Source organism: Scyliorhinus torazame, chromosome 3 (genome assembly GCF_047496885.1).
Source record: "Scyliorhinus torazame isolate Kashiwa2021f chromosome 3, sScyTor2.1, whole genome shotgun sequence".
Classification (NCBI taxonomy): domain Eukaryota; kingdom Metazoa; phylum Chordata; class Chondrichthyes; order Carcharhiniformes; family Scyliorhinidae; genus Scyliorhinus; species Scyliorhinus torazame.
Window position 1 is genome coordinate 338,825,345 of NC_092709.1, and position 22,082 is coordinate 338,847,426.

Consider the following 22,082-nt stretch of genomic DNA (forward strand, 5'->3'; position numbering starts at 1 on the left):
GGCAAAGAAAGGGAGAGATTAGTGGGGGAGATTTTGAGTGTGGATAAAAGATATGCGGAGGCCCCGGACGAAGGACTATATAGAGAGAGGCGAAGACTTCAGACGGAGTTTGACCTGCTGACCACAGGGAAGGCAGAGGCACAGTGGAGGAAGGCGCAGGGGATGAGATACGAATATGGGGAAAAGGCGAGCTGGCTGCTGGCCCACCAGCTTCGGAAGAGGATAGCGGCGAGGGAAATAGGGGGAGTTAGGGATGAAACGGGAACTACGGTGCGGATGAAACGGGAACTACGGTGCGGAGTACAGGGAAGGTAAATGAGGTGTTTAAGACCTTTTATGAGAGGCTATATAGGTCCCAACCCCCGGAGGGAAAAGAGGAGATGCAACAGTTCTTGGACCAACTAAGGTTCCCGAGGGTGGAGGAGCAGGAGGTGGCAGTTCTGGGGGCACCAATCGGGGTGGACGGGATGACTAAAGGGCTGGGGAACATGCAGGCAGGGAAGGCCCCGGGACCAGACGGGTTCCCGGTGGAATTTTATAGGAAATATGTGGATTTGTTGGCCCCACTGCTGGCGAGAACCTTTAACGAGGCCAGAGAAGGGGGGCTCTACCCCCGACAATGTCGGAGGCGACGATATCACTAATCCTGAAGCGAGATAAAGATCCGCTGCAATGCGGGTCATATCGGCCTATCTCGCTCCTGAATGTAGACGCCAAGTTGCTGGCAAAAGTGCTAGCGACGAGGATCGAGGATTGTGTCCCGGGGTGGTGCATGAAGACCAGACAGGGTTTGTAAAAGGGAATGTCAACGTGCGACGGCTGTTGGGGGTGATAATGATGCCCCCAGCGGAGGGGGAGGCAGAGATAGTGGCAGTGATGGATGCAGAGAAGGCATTTGATAGGGTAGAGTGGGAGTATTTATGGGAGGTGTTGAGGAGGTTTGGGTTCGGGGAGGGGTTTGTCAGTTGGGTCAAGCTCCTCTATGGGGCCCCAGTGGCAAGTGTAGTCACAAATCGGCAGAGATCGGAGTATTTTCGGTTACGTAGGGGAACAAGGCAGGGGTGCCCCCTGTCCCTATTACTGTTCGCGCTGGCAATTGAACCACTGGCCATAGCGTTGAGAGACTCTAGGAAATGGAGGGGGGTGGTTAGAGGGGGAGAGGAACACCGAGTGTCACTCTACGCAGATGACCTACTGCTGTATGTGGCGGATCCTGTGGAGGGGATGACAGAGGTTATGCAGATATTGAGGGAGTTTGGAGATTTTTTGGGATATAGGCTTAATATGGGGAAGAGTGAGCTTTTCGTAGTACACCCCGGGGATCAGGGAAGAGGGATAGACGGCCTGCCATTAAGGAGAGCGGAAAGGAGCTTCCGATATTTGGGGATTCAGGTAGCCAGGAGCTGGGGAACTCTACACAAACTCAATCTGACGCGGCTGGTGGAGCAGATGGAGGAGGATTTCAAGAGGTGGGATATGCTGCTGCTCTCACTGGTGGGCAGAGTGCAGGCGGTCAAGATGATGGTCCTCCCAAGGTTTCTTTTTGTGTTTCAATGTCTCCCCATTTTGATCACTAAGGCCTTTTTTAAGAAAATAGACAGGAACATTATGAGTTTTGTGTGGGCAGGGAAGATCCCGAGGGTAAGGAGGGGGTTCCTGCAGCGCAGCAGGGTCAGAGGGGGACTGGCGTTGCCGAATCTGGACGATTATTACTGGGCCGCCAATGTGGCGATGGTTTGCAAGTGGATGAGGGCGGGAGAGGGGGCGGCGTGGAAGAGGCTGGAGATGGCGTCCTGTAAAGGAACGAGCCTAAAGGCGCTGGTGACGGCGACGCTACCGCTCTCCCCGAAAAGGTACACCACAAACCCAGTGGCGGTGGCAACCTTAAGGATCTGGGGGCAATGGAGGCGACATAGGGGTGTGACGGGTGCCTCGGTGTGGTCCCCGATCAGGAACAACCATAGGTTTGTCCCAGGAAGGATGGACGGAGGGTTCCAGAGCTGGCATCGGGCAGGAATTAGGAGATTGAGAGACTTGTTTATTGATGGGACGTTCGCGAGCCTGGGAGCGCTGGAGGAAAAGTATGAGTTGCCCCCGGGGAATATCTGTAGATACATGCAAGTGAGGGCGTTTATGAGGCAACAGGTAAGGGAATTTCCGCTGCTCCCGACACAGGGAATCCAGGAGAGAGTGATTTCGGGGGCATGGGTCGGGGAGGGCAAAGTGTCCGAAATATATCAGGAGATGAGAGACGAGGGGAGGCGCTGGTAGAGGAGCTGAAAGGAAAATGGGAAGAAGAGCTGGGGGAGGAGATTGAGGAGGGTCTGTGGGCTAAGTAGGGTAAATTCCTCTTCCTCGTGTGCCAGGCTTAGCCTGATACAATTCAAGGTTCTACACAGAGCACACATGACGGGAGCGAGGCTGAGCAGGTTCTTCGCAGTGGAGGACAGGTGCGGGAGGTGCTTGGGAAGCCCGGCGAACCACACACATATGTTTTGGTCGTGTCCGGCACTGGATGAGTACTGGAGGGGAGTGGCAAGAGTGATTTCAAAGGTGGTGAAGGTCCGGGTCAAGCCAGGCTGGGGGATAGCTATATTTGGGGTAGCGGAGGAGCTGGGAGTGCAGGAGGCGAAAGAGGCCGATATTCTGGCCTTTGCGTCCCTGGTAGCCCGGCAAAGGATCTTACTCATCTGGAAGGAAGCGAAACCCCCCGGCGTGGAGGCCTGGATAAACGACATGGCAGGGTTCATAAAACTGGAACGGATGAAGTTTGCGTTGAGAGGATCGGTTCAGGGGTTCTCCAGGCGGTGGCAACCGTTCCTTGACTATCTCGCGGAATGTTAAGGGAAAATAGATCGTCAGCAGCAGTCCAGAGGGGGGGACGGGGGTGGACGGGGGTGGACGGGGGGGGGGACGACGACGACACTGGGGGGGGGGTAAGCACTATCTTTTGTTACTTTGTTAGTTCATTATTTTATTTAAATAATGTTACTTATTAGTTCTTGTGTGATCTTTTATGTTGATTTGTAAGGTGGAAAAATTGTGTTTGAAATCTTTAATAAAATATATATTTTTAAAAAACAAGCCGAACTCCGACTGTAGCCTGCCGTTCCCTTAAAAGCCCTGCCCCTGGGGTCTCCGCATACCTCCTGTCGACCTGTAATATCTGCCCTGTCTGCCTTCTCCCTGTGGGCCCGTATCGAGATCAGCTGAGGCACAAGCATTGTTGATAGAATTTCTCTGGCACTCCTTTGTGTCACTGATACACAATCCAACTCTCACTGTAGTACAGGAGTGTAGTAAGAGTGTAGTAGCGACAACTGCTCTATGCACCAGACTTTATTGACTTGAGGAGATCTTTGCTGTCAAACACTCACTGCCATAGTTTGTAGGGGACTGAACTGGTGCAGCTGATCTTTGCCAATGACGGCCTTTTATAGAATTTGTTTACAGTGCAGAAGGAGGCCATTCGGCCCATCGAGTCTGCACCGTCTCTTGGAAAGAGCACCCCACTTAAGCCCACACCTCCACCCTATCCCCGTAAACCAGTAACTCCACCTAACCTAAGGGTAATTTAGCACGGCCAATCCACCTAACCTGCACATCTTTGGAGAAAACCGGAGCACCCGGAGGAAACCCACGCAGACACGGGGAGCACGTTCAGACTTCGCACAGTCAGTGACCCAAGCCGGGAATCAAACCTGGGAGCCTGGAGCTGGGAAGCAACTGTGCCAACCACTGTGTTACCGTGGTATCTTTTGAGCCAAGGAAGTGCTCAACATGTTACAGAATCTCTCCTTCAACATCAAGGGGAGGTGAAATATTTGGTCGAACAGATGTGACCAGTTTCTTATCGAGTCATAGAGTTTTTACAGCAAGGAAAGAGGCCCTTCGGTCCATGGTGTCCGTGCTGCCCACCAAGCACCTTTCTACTCTAATCTCATTTTCCAGCACTTGGTCCATAGCCTTGTTTGCTATGGCATTTTCAGTACTCATCTAAATAGTTCTTAAATGTTATGAGGCAGCGAGTTCCAAACTCCCACCACCCTCTCGTGAGAGGATTTTCCGTCACATCCCCTCTAAATCTTCTGCCCCTTACCTTAAATCTATGCCCCCCCTGGTTATTGACCCCCTCCTCCAAGGGGAAATGTTTCTTCCAATCCACCCTCACTATGCTCCTCATAATTTTATACACCTCAATCAGATTCTCCCTCAACCTCCTCTGCTCCAAGGAGAACAACTCCAATCTAACCAGCCTCTCTTCATAGCTGCAATAATCCTGCCCAGAAAATATCCTGGTGAATCTCCTCTGCACCCAATCCATTACAGTCACTTCCTTCCTATAGTGTGGTGACCAAAACTCCACACAGTACTGTAGCTGAAGGCTAACCAGCATTTTGTACAGTTCCATCATACCCTCCCTGCTCTTATATTCTTTGCCTTGGTTAATAAAGGCAAATATCCCATGTACCTTCTTAACCACCTTATCTACCTGTCCTGCTGCCTTCAGGGATCTATGGACATGCACCCAAGGCCCCTCTGGTCCTCTGTACTTCCGAAGATTGACTATTCATTGTATATTCCTTTGCCTTGTTGGTCCTTCCAAAATGCATCACCTCACACTTTTCAGGGTTAAATTACATTTGCCACTGTTCTGCCCATCTAACCGGCCTGTCTATATCATCCTATAAACTAAGTCCTTCCTCCTCGCTACTTATTGTGTCATCTGCAAACCTACTGATCATGGCCGGGATTCTCCGATTCCATGCCAGGTCGGAGAATCGCTGGGGGGGCGTGAGAATCGCGCCACACTGCTCCGACACCGGGCAGCCGATTATCCGGCGATCAGAGAATCGGCGCCAATTGCGGTCGGGCCCATTGAAAGCGGCCCTCGCGGCGATACTCTGTGCTCGACGGGCCGAGTGCCTGCCGAGATCCACCGATTCCCGCCGGCGTGGTATACGTATGGACCCACCCGGCGTGACCTCGGAGCTCTGGCTGCGGGGGCCGTCCTGGTGGGGGGTGGGGGGGTGGGAGTGGGGGGGGGGCAGGGGGATCCGACTCTGGGGGTGGCCTCCACGGTGGCCAGGCCCACGATCAGGGGCTACCGATTGGCGGGCGGGCTCATTCCGGGGAGGCTTATGTTCCTCCGCGCAAGGCTCCTGTAGGGCTCCGCTATGTTGCCCGGGGGCCGGCGCGGAGACAGCAACCATGCGAATGCGCCCTGTCGCACCGGCTTTCGCCGCCGGAGCAGCGCACAGCACTTCACCGCTATTCCAGCCCCCGAGGAAGAGAAATGGCTGGGCCTGGAGGCCCGTTTTCGCCAGCATGGCTCACCTTGGTTTTGAAGCCGGTGTCGATACTTGGTCGGGATTTCGGAGAATCCCGGTCCATACCTCCCACATTCACGTCCAGATCATTAATATATCTGATTGCCATCACTTTGCTCTTTACCGGAGCTTCATGTGTATGGGATGGCTGCCACGATTTCTACATTGTAACAAATTAAACTTCAAAAATTTAGTAACCTAGTGTGGAGCCTCACTTGACGGGAGGGCAACACTTCCATACTTCAATTCTTAATGTCGAAGTTTCATCAATCGCAGCTAGGTGGGTAGGATCCTCACATCTGGGGCAAAATGTCAATGACAACTTATATCTATATTGCAACTTTAACATAATAAAAAGTTACAAAGCCCTTCACAGGAGAATTAAAAACAAAATTGGACATTGAGTCACAGAAAGAGATATTGGAGGACAAGTGACCAAAAGCTTGATCAAAAGTTAAACTTTACAGGGCATCTTAGAGAACAAGAAAGGGACAGAGTGTGAGGGAGGCTTAGAGCCTCGGGCCTAGACAACTAAAGGCACAGTCACCAATGATAATCGGGAACCTTCAAGAGGCCAGACTAAGAGGAGCACAGAGATCTCGAGGGGCTGGAAGACAGAGGGATGAGGCACTCGAAGGATTTAAAAACTAGGGAGTTTTAACCAGGGCCCAATCTGGGCCAGTGAACACAGGGGTGATAGGTGAATGGGACCTGGTGCAAGTTTGGACACAGCCAGTTGGGTTCTGAATGTTTATGGAGGGCACTATGTGGGCTGGCCAGGAAAATATTGCAATAGACAAGTCTGGTGGTAGCAAAGGGATGGGTGCAAGTCTACTACAGCACAGGGCAGCATGGTAGCACAAGTGGATAACACTGTGGCTTCACAGCGCCAGGGTCCCAGGTTCGATTCCCCGCTGGGTCACTGTCTGTGCGGAGTCTGCACCTTCTCCCCGTGCCTGCGTGGGTTTCCTCCGGTTGCTCTGGTTTCCTCCCACAGTCTAAAGTCGTGCGGGTTAGATGGATTGGCCATGATAAATTGCCCTTAGTGACCAAAAAAAGGTTAGGAGGGGTTATTGGGTTACGGGGATAGGGTGGAAGTGAGGGCTTAAGTGGGTCGGTGCAGACTCGATGGGCCCAATGGCCTCCTTCTACACTGTATGTTCTATGTACAGGGACTTGAGTACAACATTTAGGCTGATAGTCCATAGAATTTCATAGAATTTACAGGGCAGAAGGAGGCCATTCGGCCCATCGAGTCTGCACCGGCCCTTGGAAAGAGCACCCTACCCAAGCCCACACCCCCACCCTCCCCTTAACCCCACCCAACCTTTTTGAGTGCTAAAGGCAATTTATCATGGCCAATCCACCTAACCTGCACATCTTTGGACTGTGGGAGAAAACCGGAGCACCCGGAGGAAACCCACACAGACACGAGGAGAACGTGCAGACTCCGCACAGACAGTGACCCAAGCCAGGAATCGAACCTGGGACCCTGGAGCTGTGAAGAAACTGTGCTAATCTCTATGCTACCGTGCTGCCAGTGTGAGAACCTAGAGAGTGCTGTACTGCCAGAGATGCCGTCTTTCAGCTGCAGATGTTGAAACAAGGTCCCATCTGCCCCCTTAGATGGACTTAGAAGCCCTCATGGGACGATTTCAAAGAAGACCAGAGGAGCTCTCCCCGTGACCTGGCCGACATTAACCCCTCAACCAACACCACTAAAATGTCTGTTCATGAATCCCATCACTGCTTGAGGAGATTACTGTGCACAAATCGGCTGCTATATTCCTGTGGATCATGCAGTGACCATATTTCAAAATGTACGTCATTGGCAATAAAGAACAAGTATCCTGAGGTTCTGAAAGGTACTGTACCTATCCAAGCCTTTATTGTTATAATTATTATAGAATATACTTTTAAAAATGTAATCGTGTATTTAAAAACAATATGGCCGTCTGAGGAAGTCCCAGAACTGAACTGTATACTTTTCAATACAATTCCATGTATACAAAAATAAATCCCACGTCTATCACTTAGCAGAGCTGCGTGCTCTATTAAATTATATATTTTTAGCTCATCCTTTCAACACATCCCTTGGGCGTCTGTTTTTATTAGGCCTCGTCTCAGGTTCCAGCCCTTGCAAAAATCCATTAGGCCCTTTCTCTCTTTTTAAATATATTTTATACATAAGATTGCCTTCTCGTGTTCTGCTGTGCGCTGGGAAAACAAGATCATTTAATAAGCAGATCAGAGGATGATAGAAAAACGGAAGGCGTGGAGATTTCAGCCTGTGAAACAGGATTACTGCACAGCCAACTTGGAGCCCAGTAAATGGCTATTATTTTATAACCACGTTTGGGTGGAAGTAATGGCAGCAGCTAATTCAAAGCAGAGGATGTTAAAAGCAATGAAATTTTATTAGTTTTTGAATGCACTATGTATTATGCACAAGCTTCGCAGGGACAGCGGGTCCTGGACAGGCAATGAGGGGACCTTGGTGAGAAGCCAAGCCAGATGATTGGCTTTATGCCAGATGGTAAGTACAAGGGGCTATCTTCTCGTGGCAGGAGGAGCTTCTGTTAACCCCTTGGAAGCCACAGGGAGGATTGTGTGAAGTGTGGTGTGCACTCTGTCCTCCAAGACATCTGGACTTAGGCAAGTTCAGTAATCCACATGGACCAGGAATGAAGCAACTTGCTTTTCTAGCGTGCCACCGTCATCATAAAAATTCACAGCAAAATCTTTGCTGTTGCAATTGTAGCCTTGTTAAAATCCCCACATTGTCAAATGATCCAGAGGCTATTACAATGCTTTTTTTTTTCATTCGTCCATGAGATGTGGGTATTCCCCAGCTTTAATCGCCCTTGGACAACATTGGACAAATGGCTTGCTCAACCATTTCAGACGGCATTTAAGAGTCAACCACATTGCTGGGGCTCTGGAGCCACATGTAGGCCAGACCAGGTAAGGACAGGCGATTTCCTTCCCTAAAGGGCATCAGTGAACCAGATGGGGTTTTACAACAATTAACAGTAGTTTCATGGTCACCCCGTTACTGATGCTAGCTTTTAATTACAAATTTACATAGAACATAGAACATAGAACAATACAGCGCAGTACAGGCCCTTCGGCTCACGATGTTGCACCGAAACAAAAGCCATCTACCTACACTATGCCATTATCATCCATATGCTTATCCAATAAACTTTTAAATGCCCTCAATGTTGGCGAGTTCACTACTGTAGCAGGTAGGGCATTCCACGGCCTCACTACTCTTTGCGTAAAGAACCTACCTCTGACCTCTGTCCTATATCTATTACCCCTCAGTTTAAAGTTATGTCCCCTCGTGCCAGCCATATCCATCCGCGGGAGAAGGCTCTCACTGTCCACCCTATCCAACCCCCTGATCATGTTGTATGCCTCTATTAAGTCTCCACTTAACCTTCTTCTCTCCAACGAAAACAACCTCAAGTCCATCAGCCTTTCCTCATAAGATTTTCCCTCCATACCAGGCAACATCCTGGTAAATCTCCTCTGCACCCGCTCCAAAGCCTCCACGTCCTTCCTATAATGCGGTGACCAGAACTGTATGCAATACTCCAAATGCGGCCGTACCAGAGTTCTGTACAGCTGCAACATGACCTCCCGACTCCGGAACTCAATCCCTCTACCAATAAAGGCCAACACTCCATAGGCCTTCTTCACAACCCTATCAACCTGGGTGGCAACTTTCAGGGATCTATGTACATGGACACCTAGATCCCTCTGCTCATCCACACTTTCAAGAACTTTACCGTTAGCCAAATATTCCGCATTCCTGTTATTCCTTCCAAAGTGAATCACCTCACACTTCTCTACATTAAACTCCATTTGCCACCTCTCAGCCCAGCTCTGCAGCTTATCTATATCCCTCTGTAACCTGCTACATCCTTCCACACTATCGACAACACCAACGACTTTAGTATCGTCTGCAAATTTACTCACCCACCCTTCTGCGCCTTCCTCTAGGTCATTGATAAAAATGACAAACAGCAACGGCCCCAGAACAGATCCTTGTGGTACTCCACTTGTGACTGTACTCCATTCTGAACATTTCCCATCAACCACCACCCTCTGTCTTCTTTCAGCTAGCCAATTTCTGATCCACATCTCTAAATCACCCTCAATCCCCAGCCTCCGTATTTTTTGCAATAGCCTACCGTGGGGAACCTTATCAAACGCTTTGCTGAAATCCATATACACCACATCAACTGCTCTACCCTCGTCTACCTGTTCAGTCACCTTCTCAAAGAACTCAATAACGTTTGTGAGGCATGACCTACCGTTCACAAAGCCATGCTGACTATCCCTGATCATATTATTCCTATCTAGATGATTATAAATCTTGTCTCTTATAATCCCCTCCAAGACTTTACCCACTACAGACGTGAGGCTCACCGGTCTATAGTTGCCGGGGTTGTCTCTGCTCCCCTTTTTGAACAAAGGGACCACATTTGCTGTCCTCCAGTCCTCTGGCACTATTCCTGTAGCCAATGATGACATAAAAATCAAAGCCAAAGGTCCAGCAATCTCTTCCCTGGCCTCCCAGAGAATCCTAGGATAAATTCCATCAGGTCCCGGGGACTTATCTATTTTCAGCCTGTCCAGAATTGCCAACACCTCTTCCCTACGTACCTCAATGCCATCTATTCTATTAGCCTGGGGCTCAGCATTCTCCTCCACAACATTATCTTTTTCCTGAGTGAATACTGACGAAAAATATTCATTTAGTATCTCGCCTATCTCTTCAGACTCCACACACAATTTCCCATCCCTGTCCTTGACTGGTCCTACTCTTTCCCTAGTCATTCGCTTATTCCTGACATACCTATAGAAAGCTTTTGGGTTTTCCTTGATCCTTCCTGCCAAATACTTCTCATGTCCCCTCCTTGCTCGTCTTAGCTCTCTCTTTAGATCCTTCCTCGCTACCTTGTAACTATCCATCGCCCCAACCGAAACTTCACACCTCATCTTCACATAGGCCTCCTTCTTCCTCTTAACAAGAGATTCCACTTCCTTGGTAAACCACGGTTCCCTCGCTCGACGCCTTCCTCCCTGTCTGACCGGTACATACTTATCAAGAACACGCAGTAGCTGATCCTTGAACAAGCCCCACTTATCCAGTGTGCCCAACACTTGCAGCCTACTTCTCCACCTTATCCCCCCAAGTCACGTCTAATGGCATCATAATTGCCCTTCCCCCAGGTATAACTCTTGCCCTGCGGTGTATACTTATCCCTTTCCATCATTAACGTAAACGTCACCGAATTGTGGTCACTGTCCCCAAAGTGCTCTCCTACCTCCAAATCCAACACCTGGCCTGGTTCATTACCCAAAACCAAATCCAACGTGGCCTCGCCTCTTGTTGGCCTGTCAACATATTGTTTCAGGAAACCCTCCTGCACACACTGTACAAAAAACGACCCATCTATTGTACTAGAACTATATCTTTTCCAGTCTATATTTGGAAAGTTAAAGTCTCCCATAATAACTACCCTGTTACTTTCGCTCTTATCCAGAATCATCTTCGCCATCCTTTCCTCTACATCCCTAGAACTATTAGGAGGCCTATAAAAAACTCCCAACAGGGTGACCTCTCCTTTCCTGTTTCTCACTTCAGCCCATACTACCTCGGAAGAAGAGTCCCCATCTAGCATCCTCTCCGCCACCGTAATACTGCTCTTGACTAGCAGCGCCACACCTCCCCCTCTTTTGCCTCCTTCTCTGAGCTTACTAAAACACCTAAACCCCGGAACCTGCAACATCCATTCCTGTCCCTGCTCTATCCATGTCTCCGAAATGGCTACAACATCGAAGTCCCAGGTACCAACCCATGCTGCCAGTTCCCCTACCTTGTTTCGTATACTCCTGGCATTGAAGTAGACACACTTCAAACCACCTACCTAAACACTGGCCCCCGCCTGCGACGTCAAATCTGTGCTCCTGACCTCTATACTCGCATTCTCCCTTACCCTAAAACTACAATCCAGGTTCCCATGCCCCTGCTGCATTAGTTTAAACCCCCCCAAAGAGCACTAACAAATCTCCCCCCCAGGATATTTGTGCCCCTCAGGTTCAGATGTAGACCATCCTGTCTGTAGAGGTCCCACCTTCCCCAGAAAGAGCCCCAGTTATCCAGAAATCTGAATCCCTCCCGCCTGCACCATCCCTGTAGCCACGTGTTTAAATGCTCTCTCTCCCTATTCCTCATCTCACTATCACGTGGCACGGGCAACAACCCAGAGATAACAACTCTGTTTGTTCTAGTTCTGAGCTTCCATCCTAGCTCCCTGAAAGCCTGCCTGACATCCTTGTCCCCTTTCCTACCTATGTCGTTAGTGCCAATGTGGACCACGACTTGGGGCTGCTCCCCCTCCCCCCTAAGGACCCGGAAAACACGATCCGAGACATCACGTACCCTTGCACCTGGGAGGCAACATACCAAACGTGAGTCTCTCACGCTCCCACAAAATCTCCTATCTGTGCCCCTGACTATCGAGTCCCCAATTACTAATGCTCTGCTCCTCTCCCCCCTTCCCTTCTGAGCAACAGGGACAGACTCCGTGCCAGAGGCCCGTACCCCATGGCTTACCCCAGGTAAGTCGTCCCCCCCACAAGTATCCAAAGCGGTATACTTGTTTCTCAGGGGAACGACCGCAGGGGATCCCTGCACTGACTGCTTTTTCCCAGTCCCTCTTACAGTTACCCACCTATCTCCAATCTTTGGTGTAACTAATTCCCTGAAGCTGCTATCTATGACCCCTTCTGCCTCCCGAATGATCCGAAGTTCTTCCAACTCCAGCTCCAGTTCCCAAATTTATTCATCGATTTTAAATCTTACTAGTTACTGAGGATGTGGGGCTTAAACGTGGGTCCCCCAGCATTAGCCTTGGCCTTGGGTAATGTCCAGTGACATTACCACTATGACACTACCTCCCCCCCCCCCCCCCCCCCCCTCCCCGAATTTGCTCACTAGAATCACACACTATAGTACAGGTTTGTCTTCAAAACCTCTTCCTTGCGTCGTGCCCCTGACGTGTCAAGTACATCTCTCCTGTAGAACAAGATCGCTTTCTGCTCCAGGATATTTGTGGAATGGTAAAAAGGAAGGAACATTGCTTCGTATATTTTAAGAAAAAGAGCAGGCAGAGTCTGGGCCAACGTTTATCACTCAACCGACTTCGCCTGAAATCTAGGCCGGGATTCTCCGGCCGTTCGCATTCTCTGTGCACCCCCGCCCGTGGACTTCCCAGAGGTATGAGGGATGAGGTGGCTTCAGTGGAAAATCCCATTGACAAGCGGTGGGATTAGAGAATCCTACCACCAGAGACGAGCACGCCGTCGAGAAACATGAGGCTGGGGGACCATGCAATCCCGCAGTGCAGTTTGGGAAAGGATTCTGAGAGCAGTTTGCAACTCCATCCCTACATTACAATGGCGTCTACACATCAAAACATCTTCAGTGGCGGTAAAGTAATTTCAGATGTAATAGGTTTGTGAAAGGCTCTGGAGGAATGTAATTCTTTCCTTCTAGGGTTTGCAAATTATTCTAAAATGGGGATAAATGATCAACAGAAATTCGCATTGTAGGGTCCCACATGGGATTGGGGATCGGTACTCACAGGATATTGGGTTCTCATGATGGAGGATTCTTGAATATCGGGGATGTAATATAAACTCTCACATGGCATGTAGGTCTGTGATATAACGTTGCACAGGAATTAGTGTCTGTGATATAACGTTGCACAGGAATTAGTGTCTGTGATATAACGTTGCACAGGAATTAGTGTCTGCGATATTACGATGCACAGATATTAATGTCTGTCATACAGGGACTCACAGGATATTAGTGTCTGTGATATAGGGTCTCACAGGATATTAGTGTCTGTGATATAGGGTCTCACAGGATATTAGTGTCTGTGATGTAGGGTCTCACAGGATATTAGTGTCTGTGATATAGGGACTCACAGGATATTAGTGTTTGTGATACAGGACCTCACAGGATATTAGTGTCTGTGATATAGGGACTCACAGGATATTAGTGTCTGTGATATAGGGTCTCACAGGATATTAGTGTCTGTGATATAGGGTCCCACAGGATATTAGTGTCTGTGATATAGGTTCCCACAGGACATTAGTGTCTGTGATATACAGACTCACAGGATATTAGTGTCTGTGATATAGGGTCTCACAGGATATTAGTGTCTGTGATATAGGGACTCACAGGATATTAGTGTCTGTGATATAGGGTCTCACAGGATATTAGTGTCTGTGATATAGGGACTCACAGGATATTAGTGTCTGTGATACAGGACCTCACAGGATATTAGTGTCTGTGATATAGGATCTGACAAGATATTAGTGACTGTGATATAGGGTCTCACAGGATATTAGTGTCTGTGATATAGGGACTCACAGGATATTAGTGTCTGTGATATAGGGTCCCACAGGATATTAGTGGCTGTGATATAGGGACTCACAGGGTATTAGTGTCTGTGATATAGGGTCTCACAGGATATTAGTGTCTGTGATGTAGGGTCTCACAGGATGTTAGTGTCTGTGATCTAGGGACTCACAGGATAATAGTGTCTGTGATACAGGACCTCACAGGATATTAGTGTCTGTGATATAGGGTCTCACAGGATATTAGTGTCTGTGATATAGGGTCTCACAGGATATTAGTGTCTGTGATATAGGGACTCACAGGATATTAGTGTCTGTGATATAGGGACTCACAGGATATTAGTGTCTGTGATATAGGGACTCACAGGATATTAGTGTCTGCGATATAGGGACTCACAGGATATTAGTGTCTGTGATATAGGGTCTCACAGGATATTAGTGTCTGTGATGTAGGGACTCACAGGATATTAGTGTCTGTGATATAGGATCTCACAGGATATTAGTGTCTGTGATATAGGGTCCCACAGGATATTAGTGCCTGTGATATAGGGACTCACAGGATATTAGTGTCTGTGATATAGGGTCCCACAGGATATTAGTGCCTGTGATATAGGGACTCACAGGATATTAGTGTCTGTGATATAGGATCTCACAGAATATTAGTGTTTGTGATAATAGAAAAATGCAGCACAGAACAGGCCCTTTGGTCCACGATGTTGTGCCGAACCTTTGTCCTCGATTAATCATAGATTATCATTGAATTTACAATGCAGAAGGAGGCCATTCGGCCCATTGAGTCTGCACCGGCACTTGGAAAGAGCACCCTACCCAAAGTCAACACCTCTACCCAACACTAAGGGCAATTTGGACACTAAGGGCAATTTATCATGGCCATCCACCTAACCTACATATCTTTGGACTGTGGGCGGGAACCGGAGCACCCGGAGGAAACCCACGCAGACACGGGGAGGATGTGCAGACTCCGCACAGACAGTGACCCAAGCCGGAATCGAACCTGGGACCCTGGAGCTGTGAAGCAATTGTGCTATCCACAATGCTACCGTGCTGCCCTTAAGAACAAATAAATCGTCACTATATCATTTTACCGTAATCCATGTACCTATCCAATAGCTGCATGAATGTCCCTAATGTTTCCGACTCAACTACTTCCACAGGCAGTGCATTCCATGCCCCCACTACTCTCTGGGTAAAGAAGCTACCTCTGACATCCCCCCTATATCTTCCACCATTCACCTTAAATTTATGTCCCCTTGTAATGGTTTGTTCCACCCGGGGAAAAAGTCTCTGACTGTCTACTCTATCTATTCCCCTGATCATCTTAGAAACCTCTATCAAGTCGCCCCTCATCCTTCTCTGTTCTAATGAGAAAAGGCCTAGCACCCTCAACCTTTCCTCGTAAGACCTACTCTCCATTCCGGGGAACATCCTGGTAAATCTCCTTTGCACCTTTTCCAAAGCTTCCACATCCTTCCTAAAATGAGGCGACCAGAACTGTACACAGTACTCCAAATTGGTCTTACCAAAGTTTTGTACAGCTGCATCATCACCTCACGGCTCTTAAATTCAATCCCTCTGTTAATGAACTCTAGCACACCATAGGCCTTCTTCACAGCTCTATCCACTTGAGTGGCAACTTTCAAAGATCTATGAACATAGACCCCAAGATCTCTCTGCTCTTCCACATTGCCAAGAACTCTACCGTTAACCCTGTATTCCGCATTCATATTTGTCCTTCCAAAATGGACAACCTCACACTTTTTAGGGTTAAACTCCATCTGCCACTTCTCAGCCCAGCTCTGCATCCTATCTCTGTCTCTTTGCAGCCGACAACAGCCTTCCTCACTATCCACAACTCCACCAATCTTCGTATCGTCTGCAAATATACTGACCCACCCTTCAGCTCCCTCATCCAAGTCATTAATGAAAATCACAAACAGCAGAGGACCCAGAACTGATCCCTGCGGTACGCCACTGGTAACTGGGATCCAGGCTGAATATTTGCCATCCACCACCTCTCTCTGACTTCTATCGGTTAGCCAGTTCGTTATCCAGCTGGCCAAATTTCCCACTATCCCATGCCACCGTACTCTCTGCAGAGTCCTACCATGGGGAACCTTATCAAATGCCTTACTAAAATCCATGTACACTACATCCACTGCTTTACCTTCATCCACATGCTTGGTCACCTCCTCAAAGAATTCAATAAGACTTGTAAGGCAAGACCTACCCCTCACAAATCCGTGCTGACTATCCCTAATCAAGCAGTGTCTTTCCAGATGCTCAGAAATCCTATCCTTCAGTACCCTTTCCATGACTTTGCCTACCACCGAAGTAAGACTAACTGGCCTGTAATTCCCAGGGTTATCCCTAGTCCCTTCTTTGAACAGGGGCATGACATTCGCCGCTCTCCAATCCCCTGGTACCACCTATGTTGACAGTGAGGACGAAAAGATCATTGCCAACGGCTCTGCAATTTCATCTCTTGCTTCCCATAGAATCCTTGGATACATCCCATCAGGCCCGGGGGACTTGTCTATCCTCAAGTTTTTCAAAATGCCCAACCCATCTTCCTTCCTAACAAGTATTTCCTCGAACTTACCAGTCTGTTTCACACTGTCCTCTCCAACAATATGGCCCCTCTCATTTGTAAATACACAGGAAAAGTACTCATTCAAGACCTCTCCCATCTCTTCAGACTCAATACACAATCTCCCGCTACTGTCCTTGATCGGACCTACCCTCGCTCTAGTCATTCTCATATTTCTCACATATGTGTAAAAGGCCTTGGGGTTTTCCTTGATCCTACCCGCCAAAGATTGTTCATGCCCTCTCTTAGCTCTCCTAATCCCTTTCTTCAGTTCCCTCCTGGCTATCTTGTATCCCTCCAACGCCCTGTCTGAACCTTATTTCCTCAGCCTTACATAAGTCTCCTTTTTCCTATGAACAAGACATTCAACCTCTGTTGTCAACCATGGTTCCCTCACTCGACCATCTCGTCCCTGCCTGACAGGGACATACATATCAAGGACACGTAGTACCTGTTCCTTGAACAAGTTCCACATTTCACTTGTGTCTTTCCCTGACAGCCTATGTTCCCAACTTATGCACTTCAACTCTTGTCTGACAACATCGTATTTACCCAATTGTAAACCTTGCCCTGTTGCACGCACCTATTCCTCTCCATTACTAAAGTGAAAGTCACAGAATTGTGGTCACTATCTCCAAAATGCTCCCCCACTAACAAATCTATCACTTGCCCAGGTTCATTACCAAGTACTAAATCCAATATTGCCCCTCCTCTGGTCGGACAATCTACATATTGTGTTAGAAATGTTTCCTGGACACACTGCACAAACACCACCCCATCCAAACTATTTGATCTAAAGAGTTTCCACTCAATGTTTGGGAAGTTAAAGTCACCCATGACTACTACTTTGTGACTTCTTCACCTTTCCAAAATCTGTTTCCCAATCTGTTCCTCCACATCTCTGCTACTATTGGGGGGCCTATAGAAAACTTCTAACAAGGTGACTGCTCCTTTCCTATTTCTGACTTCAACCCATACTACCTCAGTAGGCTGATACTCCTCGAACTTCCTTTCTGCAGCTGTTCTACTATCTCTAATTAACAATTTCACCCCCCCCCCCCCACCTCTTTTACCACCCTCCCTAATCTTATTGAAACATCTATAACCAGGGGCCTCCAACAACCATTTCTGCCCCTCTTCTATCCAGGTTTCAGTGATGGCCACCTCATCGTAGTCCCAAGTACCGATCCATGCCTTAAGTTCACCCACCTTATTCCTGATGCTTCTTGCGTTGAAGTATACACACTTCAACCCATCTCCGTGCCTGCAAGTACTCTCCTTTGCCAGTGTTCCCTTCCCCACTGCCTCATTACACGCTTTGGCGTCCTGAATATCGGCTACCTTAGTTGCTGGACTACAAATCCGGCTCCCATTCCCCTGCCAAATTAGTTTAAACCCTCCCGAAGAGTACTAGAAAACCTCCCTCCCAGGATATTGGTGCCCCTCTGGATCAGATGCAACCCGTCCTGCTTGTACAGGTCCCACCTTCCCCAGAATGCGCTCCAATTATCCAAATACCTGAAGCCCTCCCTCCTACACCATTCCTGCAGCCACGTGTTCAGCTGCACTCTCTCCCTATTCCGAGCCTCGCTATCACGTGGCACCGGCAACAAACCAGAGATGACAACTCTGTCTCTCCTGGCTTTTAACTTCCAGCCTAACTCCCTAAACTCGTTTATCACCGCCACACCCCTTTTCCTACCTACGTCGTTGGTACCAATGTGCACCACGACTTCTGGCTGCTCCCCCTTCCCCTTAAATTTCCTGAAGACACGATCCGAGACATCCCTGGCCCTGGCACCCGGGAGGCAACATACCTTCCGGAATCTCGCTCGCCACAGAATCTCCTATCTATTCCCCTAACCATTGAATCTCCTACAACTATTGCTTTTCTATTCTCCCCCCTTCCCTTCTGAGCCCCAGAGCCAGACTCAGTGCCAGAGACCTGGCCGCTAGGGCCTTCCCCCAGTAGGTCATCCCCCCAACAGCATCCAAAATGGTATACTTGTTTTGAAGGGGAACGGCCATGAGGGATCCCTGCACTGTCTGCCTGTTTGTTTTTTTTCCCCTGACTGTAACCCAGCTATTCTTGTCCTGTGCCTTGGGTGTGGTTACCTCCCTGTAACTCTTCTCTTTCACCCCCTCTGCCTCCCGGGTGATCCGAAGTTCATCCAGCTTTATCTCCAGTTCCCTAACACGGTCTTTGAGGAAGTGGAGTTGGGTGCACTTCCCGCAGGTATAGTCAGCGGGGACACCGGTGGTATCCCTCACCACCCACATCCTACAGGAGGAGCATGCAACTGGCCTAGCCTCCATCCCCTCTTACCTTACAGAATATAGCTGCCCTGTGGACCAACTGGACCTCCGCCCTCCGACTCTTCTCCCAGTCAGCTGCACTCCCTGTAAACTCCTGGCTCCCTTCTCGCTCTTTATGGAAATGTAAGAAACAAAATGAAAGGAGCGCCTTCCTCCCTCCTCACCTAACTCCCTCAGTCACCAAACTCTCACTATAGCACTCAAATGCACCAAATTGCGCACTCCCTCAGTCAGAAAACTCTCACTAGAGCACTCAAATGCACCAAATTGCGCACTCCCTCAGTCACCAATCTCTCACTACAGCACTCAAATGCACCAAATTCAGCACTCAGTGCAAACCTAATATCCTGTGAGTCCCTATATCACAGACACTAATATAGGACCTCACAGGATATTAGTGTCTGTGATATAGGGTCCCACAGGATATTAGTGTCTGTGATATCGGGTCCCCCAGGATATTCGTGTCCGTGATATAGGGACTCACAGGATATTAGTGTCTGTGATATAGGATCTCACAGGATATTAGTGTCTATGATATAGGACCTCACAGGATATTAGTGTCTGTGATATAGGGTCTCACAGGATATTAAATGTCTGTGATATAGGGACTCACAGGATATTAGCGTCTGTGATATAGGGTCTCACAAGATATTAGTGTCTGTGATATAGGGACTCACAGGATATTAGTGTCTGTGATATAGGATCCCACAGGATAGTGTCTGTGATATAGGATCTCACAGGATATTAGTGTCTGTGAGATAGAACCTCATAGGATATTAGTGTCTGTGATATAGGGTCCCACAGGATATTAGTGTCTGTGATATAGGGACTCACAGGATATTAGTGTCTGTGATATAGGGTCCCACAGGATATTAGTGTCTGTGATATAGGGACTCACAGGATATTAGTGTCTGTGATATAGGGTCTTACAGAATATTAGTGTCTGTGATATAGGGTCTCACAGCATATTAGTGTCTGTGATATAGGGTCTCACAGGATATTAGTGCCTGTGCTATAGGATCTCACAGGATAATAGCGTCTGTGATATAGGGTTTCACAGGATAATAGTGCCAGTGATATAGGGTTTCACAGGATAATACTGCCTGTGATAAAAGGTCTCACAGGACATTAATAATAATCTTTATTCGTTTCACAAGTAGGCTTACATTAAGACTGCAATGAAATTACTGTGAAAATCCCTTGAGCACACAGGATATTAGTGTCTGTGATATAGGGTCTCACAGGATATTAGTGTCTGTGATATAGGGTCTCACAGGATATTAGTGTCTGTGATATAGGATCTCACAAGGTCTCCCATGGGGTTGTTTGCTAGCGCTGTTGGGGATGGTTTAAATTAATGTGGTGAGGAGATGGGAACCAATGCAGGAAGTCAGAAGGTAGTAAAGAGGGGACAGAAACAAAAGATAGTAAGAAAAGTGGAAGGCAGAGAAACAGAGTGAACTGCCTAATATGGCAGCGGGGTGGGAGCCAGAGCAGCAGGTCAGCGGGAGAAATAACTGAGGGAGAGCTACAGACTAAGGCCAGTAAGATTAAGAGGAAGAGCAGGCAGGGAATGGTTGGTCAATGCAGTGGTGCCGGTGGACTGAAGTGCATTAGTTTCAATGCGAGGAGTATTTCAGGTAAAACAGATGAACTTAGAGCTTGGATTAGTACGTGGAATTATGATGTTGTTGCTGTTACAGAAACTTGGTTGAAAGAGGGACAGGATTAGCAACTAAACATTCCAGGATTTAGATGCTTCAGGCAGGATAGAGGGAGATGCAAAAGGGATGGGAGAGTTAAATTATTGGTTAAGGAGAATATCACAGCTGTGCTGAGGGAGGACACCTTGGAGGGTTCAGGCAGCGAGGCAATATGGGTAGAGCTCAGGAAAAGGAAGGGTGCTGTCACAATGTTGGGGGTTTACTACAGACCTCCTAACAGCCAGCGGGAGATAGAGGAGCAGATATGCAGACAGATCTTGGAAAGCTGCATAAACAATAGGGTTGTTGTGGTGGGTGATTTTAACTTTCCCTATATTGACTGGGGCACACTTAATGCGAGAATCATGGATGGAGCAGAATTTGTAAGGAACATCCAGGAGGGTTTCTTGAAACAATATGTAAATAACCCAACTCAGGAAGGGGCCATATTAGACCTGGTGCTGGGGAATGAGCCTGGCCAGGTGATCAATGTTTCAGTGGGAGATCATTTTGGGAACAGTGATCATAATTCTGTAAGATTTAAGCGGCTTATGGAAAAGGCCAAGAGTCCTCAGGTGAAGGTGTTAGACTGGGGGAAGGCTAAATGCAACAGCATTAGGCAGGATCTGGAGAGTGTTGACTGGCATGCATGTCCACCGATCACTGAAAGTGGCAATGCATGTGGATAAGGTGGTCAAGAAGACATACAGCATGCTGGCCTTCATCGGTCGAGGCAATGAATATAAAAATTGGCAAGTCATGTTGCAGCTGTACAGAAACTTAGTTAGGCCCCATTTGGAATATTGGTGGAATTGCTGACAGTAATTCTGGTCGCCATTCTACCAGAAAGATGTGGCTGCTTTGGAGAGGGTACAGAAGCGGTTTACTAGGATGTTGCTTGGTATGGAGGGCATTAGCTATGAGGAGAGTGTCATAATGTACACCAGTATATCATGGTGCAGACACACACTGATGGACACACAGTGGGACCAATCAACATACACAACACCGCAGCCAATCACCAGTGAGAGCAGACGCACTATAAAGAAAGGAAGCATCAGAGTTCCCGCTCATTCGAGTTGCAGCTAGCTAGGAGGACAGAGCTCACAGCCTGCAACACAGACATTCACCATGTGCCTAGCGCTCGGCCCCACTATCCACTGGCCTGTCGCCAGCCTAGCTGCTCATGGGTCGCACCCTGAGGACGATGGTGCCGTCCATTCATGTCCCAGACCTCAACCATGTTCCGGTCCTTCAACGAATGCAACTGTCTCGTGCACAGCACAAGGCGGCTCATGACTCCCGTGCAGCTGATCTCCCTGCTCTGGCACCAGATGACAATGTCTGCATCCATCTTCCAGATGGTGGCTGGTCTGCAACCGCTGTGGTTCTTCGGCAGGTGGCTCCCCGCTCGTTCCTGGTTCGTCTACCGGATGGCTCCATTCTGCGCCGCAATCGACGTGCCCTTCGTCTCGTCCGCGCTCGCTACGTGATCCTCCACCATTGCCACGCACCCCCTGTTGACCCTGACCTGGACTATGCAGAGATTCTGGTCACTCTGCATCCTCCTCACTCTGACGCAGTCCAGCCCGCTCCTCAGCCAGCGGCTCCCGACCCACCCTTGAGGCGGTCAACCAGAATTTGTCGCCAACCTCAGAGACTTAATTTGTGAACTTTGTGGAC